Below are 9,950 nucleotides of genomic sequence, written 5' to 3'. Positions count from 1 at the left end.
TCAGAAATACATTCAAACATTTTTATTCCAATTTTATTTTTTTAACCTTGTATTATTTAGTGTATATCAGTTAAACAATGAAAATATTATTAGATAACCTGAATCATAACCGAATTGTCCGAATTATAATGATGCATATTTTCCAGTGCTTGAGACGTTCACTAAAAAAATGAATTCATTCACGACTTCGTGTTTATTTCAATTTTCAGATGACCATTCGGTTCACGTTGAAGAAATAAATGTGTTTGTCGGTCGTTCGTTTAAATTATTTAAATTTTATTTTTTTACAATATGAATCATAAGAAATTATGAAGAATATAATTATCATTATAATTAATCAATATATTTAAAACGTATAATTACTATGAAATGGTAAATAAGTAATTGAGCGTCTTAAAAATCGTTCGAATCCATTGAACTATAATCGAGTGATGTTCGCGTATCATCGTTCGCTATAAATATGAACGTGCGTTCGCATGGACGACGGTTGTTTCCTGCAAACACTGTTAACTTCACCTTTTTCTCTTGCAAACATCGAAATAATATATCACATTTAACGACTCGCTTGCAGGAATCGATTCGGACGCTATACCTTTTGCTCGTCGCCACCGGTGCAGTGCGTATACAATTTATACTGAAATAGTGTCTACGACTGCGGTCGCGTACAGCATCAGGTATAGGGTATTATAATAATAATAATATATGACCATAATATGGGTGTTGGGTTTATACCTCTACTACCTGTATTATACTGCAGTGTTGTGGTGCACACACCATCACACACTCGCACGTACACGCACGCGCGCACCGGCCGCACGACATCACCACGACCACCGCGTTATCTCTTATTAATATTTTCGAAAACCTACCTGCCGCGCGCCAAAGAAGACGGTTACGGCGGCGGCGGCGGGTGCCACCACACTGCCGCAGTAGTTGTGTGTCCCGAGAAGTAGTTTTTTCTACTACACTCGGTGGCCGGCGACCGTTAATAACGCGACTACAGCGGCAGTGCGCGCGCGTGTGTGGTTTAGTGCGTTTACATACACTCCGTCGTCGTCGTCGTCGTGTGCCACACCGTGTGGTTGTTTCGGACATGTGAGAGTGTGTGTGTGCGTGAGTGCAACTCGACTTAAATTTTAATATCCGGCATGTGTTTGTGATCGTTTTTGATTATTATTTCGAGTACGTCTGATCCCGATGACCGGTGCAATTTTTTTCGTTTGCGAAATTTTTTGTCATTTTTCTGTTTTTATCCCGTGCGTTTTTCTATAGGTGTGTTACTGTTGTCGTTTCTCGATCACGCCGCGAGTGTTTTTTTTTTTTTATATACTGTTGTTTTTCGATTGATCTGCCTTTGGATTTATACGAAACGTTGGATACATTTTCTCGACTATACAAAGTAAGTTTTTCATGCTGTATAATAATTATGTCTCCATTGTTGTACGGGTACGCGATTGGAGGAGTGCCGTGTAAAGGCACCTGCTTCGGTGTTATATAGGTACGATTCCCTTACGAAAATAATTCAAATTTAAACTGGTTATGTGGGCACTAAAATATATTTTATTGCAATTGCAGCAGAGTATTAATCAGTTAAGGTCATGTAGACTTCTTCATTAGTCTTAAGTCCTTTTTTCGGCGTATTATTACTGTAAAGTTTTAAATCTGAACCGTTTGGAGTTAAATAATCTTATAATAATAATGTTTTTAGATGAACTTCTTAATTTTTAATACGATTAAATTTTTATTTGCCTTTAAATATCATTAAGCCTTCTCCTTTCCTAATTACATGCATATATTATAATTTCTAAATTTATGTTGAGAAGAGCAAAATTAATTATCAAGTAAATGTACCAAAATATAATGAATAATGTGTTTGAGTAACCTTTAAGTATTGAAAATTATTCATACCTGCGATCTTTAATAACTTTTTAAACAATATTATATTATCGTTATGGTAGGTAGGCAGTTGTTTTTTTCATAAAAAGTCCTGTTACAGAAATTCAAAATTGTTTTAGTAACTGTCAGATATAAATTAGTAAACATAAGAACGCACTTAGCCTATTACATGTATTACCTGTATGGCTATATATTTTGGATAGTGTGTAAAAAAATAAATGGATGAATGTATATATTATATGACAAAAATATTTATACAATATATTATATTATTATATATATTGTATCAATGAATAATACATTTATATTTTACAATCGAAAATAGTTTTAAGTAAATACAATGATACATAAAAATCAAAACGTATATTTTATATTATTTCGACGAAAAACAAAAATTATCTACTTTTTATATTTTTGCGTTCTATATCATGGACTATTTATCATGCGTGGGCGTATCAAATAGGTAGTTATAGGTAGTTATCAAAATTAAAAACGCATACGTGAATTAAATTTTAACCTACTTCTCTTTTGCTATTCTTAGTTATGTAGAGCAGAAAAACCTAAACACACAGTAATTTCGTAAGTTTATTGTCAGACACTTGGACGACTAAAAATAATAAATAAGATTACGCTAATGTGTGCAATACAACTGACATTCAATAAAATATGTTTTTTTAGATAAATTTACTAAAGACTATTTTAATTAAACTTATTAAAACGAATTAAGGTTTAAACAAGTGAACCACATCACTAATAATTTGTGCGTATTAAGCTGAGTATTAAGCTTAATATAATTTTATGATCGATTTGTGTATAGTACATGTACATAATGCTTCTAATATAATATTTTATGAACTGCGTCAATAGTCAAAGCATATAGTAAAACCAGACATCGACAATACGTCACAAATCACTATACCTGCAATGACGTAGAATTGTAAATTTATTAATACAATTATAAATCCTAATGTAATTGTTGACTTTCTATGGTTTTCTTCTGGCGGAAAAAAACGATGTTACCTACCTATATGTATCTAACAATCTCATGGCTCTATGTAAATCGGTAGGTAAACATAATTATATTTCCGTGACGGTGGAGAATTATTACACGACCCGGGTTTTGTGTATACCATTGTTCATGTAGTTACTCTAGATATATGCTAGCCAATCGGTATACCACTATACGAGTCATTTCTCATTTATCACTTTTTTAACTTACGAGTATATCCAAGGAAAAGGGGAGATTAATGAAAACAGAACAATTTGAATAAATATTTTGTTGGGGCTATACCTAGTTCCCACCTAGTAGGTACATACTATTGTTCTACGTTCGTTTTACGACCCTCCAAAAGTGTTTTTGTTACCTACATATTATTGTTTATTATTATAGGAATTACTATTTACTATATTATATATAGTTAATGATTATACTACACATGTGATACGTATTAATCATAGTTAGATCTATTAACTTCCTGTGTTTTTCGTTAATAGTTAAGTATAGTTAAGTATTTTAATCAACCTAACCTAACCTATTGGTATTTGGATTTACTGTGTATATACTGAAAGTATTTGATAACTTACGCGCATTACAAGTGAACGTATATATATAGGTACTTATAAAATAGTTTAAACAATGCTAGTATTTTATACGGTATATTATATTTATTGTAGTCTACTATATAGTTTATATAACAAATTATGAGAGTAAATTTAATCAATAAAATTAGTAATTCTTATTTCTTATTGGTAAACATTTTATTTGTTTAAGACTCAATAACTCAACAACCTAATATATATCAAAATACACACATCATCACAACATATTTAAAAATTGAGAAACTATGAATACGACATCTATTTTACATTTTTAATTTGTAGAAAAAAACTTTACACTCAAATAGTAGGTAAGTTTTTTGGTGGATTTTCTTATTCCATTTAGTTCAGATAAGATCCGTATACCTACAGTTCAACAATAGTATTGTAGGTGACGTATGTGTTTATTGTAATAATATACACTAATATACAATAGGTAGTCAATAATACTGTATGGTCAGTTTTACAAAAAATACACAAAAGCCAAATATTTTTCAAATTATATACAGAACAGATTACAGAGTAGCAAAATTCTAATCGATTTAAAATGTCAAATGACGTGTTTATTATATCACTGTTATTGTTTAAAATCACGATATCAAACAAATTCGTACTTATACTTGTATTTATATAATAGATATACATATATTATATTCTGGCATCAGTGGCATCATTCATACTCAACGATGAGTTTTGGAAACGATTCATCCGTTGCTTTAATTAATGTGTTAAATAATATGATTTACATGCTACAACTAGAGACCATTATAATATTATTAAACATCATTATTTTGTCATAAATCTTAATAATAATAATGATTGCTAATGCCCTAATGACCATTCGTGTTGTATAATAAATAATAGGTATAATCCATGTACTGATAATAATATGAATTGGTAAATATTATTTGTTCATTTCGATTTTCGGACAAAGCATAATAATATAAATTATAATAATACAAATCGTAAAACCAATATTTCAAATAATGACTAATTAATTTCGTTATTTTCCTAACTTTGTTTTTGAATTGTCGTTATGCATCATTCACCGAGGCACTGAGCACATATTTTCCACTCGTAGAACCTTCGAACTGTGGTGATTTATTGGTACTACAACACTACTTGTATTTTTTTTATTATTATTATTGCCTCATTAAAATTGTCGACCCAAAATATTATGTAGGTATTTTTTTTTCAATAAACAACAAACCTCTATGTAGATATTTTAATATAGAAGTCTCATCATAAGCGGTGGTTGTGGTTTATATGCGGAGGGGGGCGCTAAGCATCCCAAAAATATTGAAAGCTTCTTGGAATTATTGAACAGTTTTCAAAATCCCTGATTCTTAATTTTTAGAAAGAATGATTTAAGCTCCCCCCTCCCAAGAATATGATCAAATGTTCGTTTCAAATCTTTCAAAAAGTACGTTGGACCGATCCGAGTGTGTGTAAAATATGTCTCTCAGTAAACGACGATGCAATAAATATGTAGGTTTTCTCCAACACGACCACACACGTGTGTGAGTATTTATCTCGACAATTTCTGTTTGCTTAAACGGACTCGAGTGGTAGATTCTTTATGCCTACACGGCCGAGGTGGGTCGATGACGATAATAATAAATAACAACAATAAATTGCGCAACTCGACGACGGTCGGTCTATGGCGGAGAATGATTTTCGACCGGAACACGTGAATCTATAAACAATAATAATTCCGCGTGAATATCACGTGGACCCGTTTTTCAGTGCGCACATAGACACCGCGTGCGATATAGTGTAATAATTGTATAAATTTCGGCAAATTGACCTTGAAAATTAATGGCGAGTTGAAAAATGAATGAAGCCGTCGCCGTAGCCACGACGGCCAGTTCGGTGTGCATGGGAAAGTTCACGTGTCTAGTGTGCATAGCTGCCCGGAGGCAACTCGACGGCCGGCCGGTCAACCTACTTACACGCTAAATCCACCGGAGATACAACATTCCTCCTTCCGGATCTATACAACACGCGCATATTACCGGCTATACGTGTGTATATTATCGTACCTATATGCATACGATTTTTATGACGTCGCTATTGCTATAAGTAGGGATCACCAGGATACGGATGATGATAATTAATAACACAACATATTATAATAGTGGTATTCAAAAAATTATCCCCCGTTCCACCCACCACACCGCGTTCATGAACTTTCTATTATTTCGCCGTTATTACCAATAATAATAATAACAATATTACATTTAACGTATTTTCCGCCTCGATCGCGTGTCTGGATATAGGTATATAATATTATGATGTAGATACGTCGAAGGAGGTATGTCGTACACATATAATATCATGTATATATAATATGTAGGATGTAGCCGACCGACACGATAGGCAGCTGAACCCAATTACACAGGTGTATGTTTAATGTCTATATAGTATGGGTAAACTATATAAAAATCGTGTTATAATATATTCCGTTTTGGTTCCGAAAGCAATTGTCTGCGGTGTTACCGGAAGCCGTATATTGGTGTCGTTGCAGGATCTATTGTCGATGGCGGCGTATATATGTTGCTTGTAATGATGGGTACGAGCGATGACCGGCTGACTGCTGCAGGAGCAGGACTATCGTATAATAATATGTAGAGCTTCACGACAACACGGTTTTCGCCGTTCGATGGTTTTGTATGTGTATACAATAATATAAAATAAAATTATATAAAGTTTGATCAATACCTGGTGAATGGTGGGCAGGTACCTATAGAAACTAGAAACATATATTAGAAACGATGAGAGGAGGAGTGCAGTTGATTAACCGTGTGTCGCGGAGCAGTGATGAATACGATGAATATATACGATGTTTTTCGACATCTATATAATATTTTACTGTAAATATTATAATAATATTATATTATCCTATGGCCATATAGGATTTTGTAATGCGCGGAAGGTAGATAATAGAATATGATATTTTATATTACATAGGCATGCGTATTTACAATACCAACGAGGAAAATTGGTTCCAAGGGCGATGGTTCTACATATACACGAAACGGTTCGAGACGATTATGTAGGTTGTTGTGTACACGCTGTATTTTTTTTCTTCTCGAACGTCTCAATCGAGTGGCTTTTTTTATTAACATCGTTTTGGAAACTGGTTTTTTGTATAGATGTAGGTATATATCTGAATAGTAGCCGTCCTATAAGAAAATGTGAATTTTATTATAATGAAAACGATTTCCCTTACGAACTATACGCGCATAAAAATGTCATCGGTTCACGGAACTATTACTATTACTCTTTTTATTTTTGTTTGGATTGTAACCTACTTATTTTATAGCTGCATTCAATTCAATTAGCCTTTTTGATGTGTTTTCTAAGTGTTTTTTGAAATATCAAACCACTATCATTATTGACCTCTACAACCGAGTATAGCAATCGCATTAATATGGGTATACACAATATACACAATACCTACCAACTTAAAAAATAAGTAGAATACCTATTGGATATTACCTATTATTAGTGTATATTATGCACCTATAACTACCATATATTAAAAAGTAGAATATGTTATAAAACGTAAGATTAATGTTACGGTCAAGTATGGTACAAATGTACGACCATCGTAAAACAATAAACATAGTTTTTACTTTTAACAAAATGATAATGACATTTTACAATTTTATCACTGCATGTGGTGAAAAAAATAAATCGTGCTTGATGTATCATTTAATTAATAATTCTATTAACATTTAAATTGTCTAATGACCTTCGTTTTATGATCAAATTATATTCCAATTTATTTAGGTATCTTTTCATTCACATCAAAATCTGAGTAGTTTTATATTCTATATCTTAAAACTAAATGTGTGCAGTAAAAACGATGTGACTATGATAATATTAAACAAGCATATTGTAGATAATAAAAAATAGTGTTGTGTAGCAACTACAGTAACAATACCTACATGCCATTCTATTAAAATGGTTATTTTCTTCTTTTGTTTATATAGGTATCGTTTTTCCTGATCCTGACAATACGACCGTAAAACTATACAAATGAATAACTACGATTGACAATCAGAAATAAAATCATCATTTATACCTTTATAGTAGTTCGTTATAGTACATTATAGTATAGTGAATAGTGATCATAATTGTAAGATCTGATAATAAGAATTACACGATTAAATAGATTATGGAATATATTATGCAAACAGATATTAGAATAAATAGGTACTCTATGGCATAATACAATATTTTTACAAAAAATATGATAATAATTTATAGTTTGTTTGTAATGCTTCAGAAATTATCATTAACAATAGGCGGTAGATATTATATTTTATTCGATCTAAGCGTTCTATGGAACTAAACTGATAATACAGGCAACTAGAAAAAAATAATGTTTTTTCATTCACTTTACGGTTTACTGCGGTTAGTCTTTCACATAAAATGGTCATGCAACAAAATATAATGTTCAATTTTTTTGCTTAAAACATGGTGCTACTGCTACAACAAAAACATACCTATGGTTCTTTATATTAGGACATAGTCACACAAGTACACTCTAAAGTGTGCGCACTGGATAATCGGTTGGTCTATATTGACTTATCTGTTGGCATATTTTTTTTTTTAGGTATCCCATATACACAATTTTATAGGTAATACATATTATTTGTGTTATACGTGACATACATATATATAGTGTGCAGTGTGCACTAATAATTTTCTATTCTGAGAAAAAAATTATAAATTATGATATATTTTTTGTTGGCATAAGCTATGGGAATGTAACTAGTGACCTTTAGTAATGTATGTATACTTTTAGTAACGAAACATTTTACATAATATTTTATTGTATGTAACATTGTCGTGATAATCTATTGTGGTTAGTATGGGCATTTAATATTATTTTTATTGTATTTGTTATTTATTGAAAGTATTATGGGCTAAGAGCCCAAATGATTATATTACAAGAAACATTTAAGCACTTGAAATTTTAGCATACAATAAAAGACATAATAATCAATAAGAAACAAAGATTTATGATATACAACAAATAGTAAATATATGAAATGAGACACTGTAAATTTTTAGAGGAGTGAGTGAAACGTTTAAGTATTGGTAGTCCTCATTATAAAGTATTAAGAGTGATTAGTGCTTAAAAATATACCACCCTCCTGAATAGTTAGGTTAGATTAGGTAGGATTTATCATATTATAGATATTGAACAAAACATAAATAAAATAAAAAAGGCGGGTAAGTCGTGGATGTCGGTCTGCTGTACAGTAGGTTACAAGAGGGTTACTGTAATGGATGGAATTAAATTTGAATCCAATAATATTATATCATTGTATACGAAAAACGATTCTGAGCGAAGACGGTTTATGTTTATCTGTCTAGGATATATTATAGATTATTAAAAATTTTCAAATCTTAGATTTAAAAAGAAAAATTTTTAATAATTTCTATAGTTTAAAATAATTTGTGAATTTTCGTGATTTTTACATATGTTGTTAAAATTCAAACATTGAATACTTGTAAAAAAAATTGTGCCAATATATTTCATTTATATTTCACCTCTGCTATTGTAAAAATATGATAGGAGCCATGTATTAAATTTTCAAATCTTAGATATAAAAGGAAAATTTTTTATGAACTTCTAGCATAAAATAATTTAAACATTGCCGTAATTTTTACGTATTTAGTCAAAATTCAAACTTTGAATGCTTATAAAAAAAAATTGTGACAATGTATTTCTTTTAATTTTCAACTGCTATTGTAAACATATGTCAGGAGCCATGTATTAAATTTTCAAATCTTGGATATAAAAGGAAAATTTTTTATGAATTTCTAGCATAAAATAATTTAAACATTGCCGTAATTTTTACGTATTTTGTCAAAATTTGAACTTTAAATGCTTATAAAAAAAATCGTACGTACGTATTTTTAATATTTTTTAACTACTATTGTAACAATATGTTAAGAGCCTTGTATTAAATTTTCAAGCTTTTCTGCCTAACAAATAAATTTTTATCGATATTAATTTTAAAAAAACCAATAATGATCGAAAATTTCAAATGCCTATGAATAGTTCAACTTAGGTCGAACATTTTTGAAAATTGCATGGTGGATAGAATATATTTATATAAACATTCGGCGAAAATTTCATGTATCTATGGTCATTTGTTTTAAAGTTACATCAAAAACCAAAATCGATTTTGTCGAAAAATGAGTGTGCGTAAAATTTCCCATTTTCCCCTTAATTTTTAGTTTGTTTTTTCTCGATTATTTAGAAAAGTATTAAGAATTTTTCACTTTTGACCCCCCAAAGTACCAACTAGATTCACTTTCTGATCGAACGAGGTACTGAAGTCAAAAATCGAAGCACTTTTACTGCCCCAAAACATGATGACAGACACAAAAAAAAAACACACACATCATGGTAAAATCAATACATTCATCGCTCC

The 9,950-nt window shown here is 30.7% G+C and overlaps 1 protein-coding gene across 1 annotated transcript in view; it reads left to right on the top strand.

The window, feature by feature from the left end:
* The first annotated feature begins 1,002 nt into the window (after positions 1–1,002).
* The window catches only part of PDZ-GEF (PDZ domain-containing guanine nucleotide exchange factor), a 73,328-nt gene continuing 64,380 nt past the window's right edge, over positions 1,003–9,950 (top strand). Inside the window, exon 1 of the mRNA XM_015511102.2 lies at positions 1,003–1,399. The gene's annotated coding sequence lies outside the window, so the exon portion shown is untranslated. The remainder of the gene's footprint in view (positions 1,400–9,950) is intronic.

This window comes from Diuraphis noxia, unplaced genomic scaffold, assembly GCF_037042655.1.
Source record: "Diuraphis noxia isolate RWA-SAM2 unplaced genomic scaffold, SU_Dnox_SAM2 contig0003, whole genome shotgun sequence".
Taxonomy (NCBI): domain Eukaryota; kingdom Metazoa; phylum Arthropoda; class Insecta; order Hemiptera; family Aphididae; genus Diuraphis; species Diuraphis noxia.
Note: the sequence above shows the minus strand (reverse complement) of the source record. Positions and strands in the feature narration are given on the sequence as shown.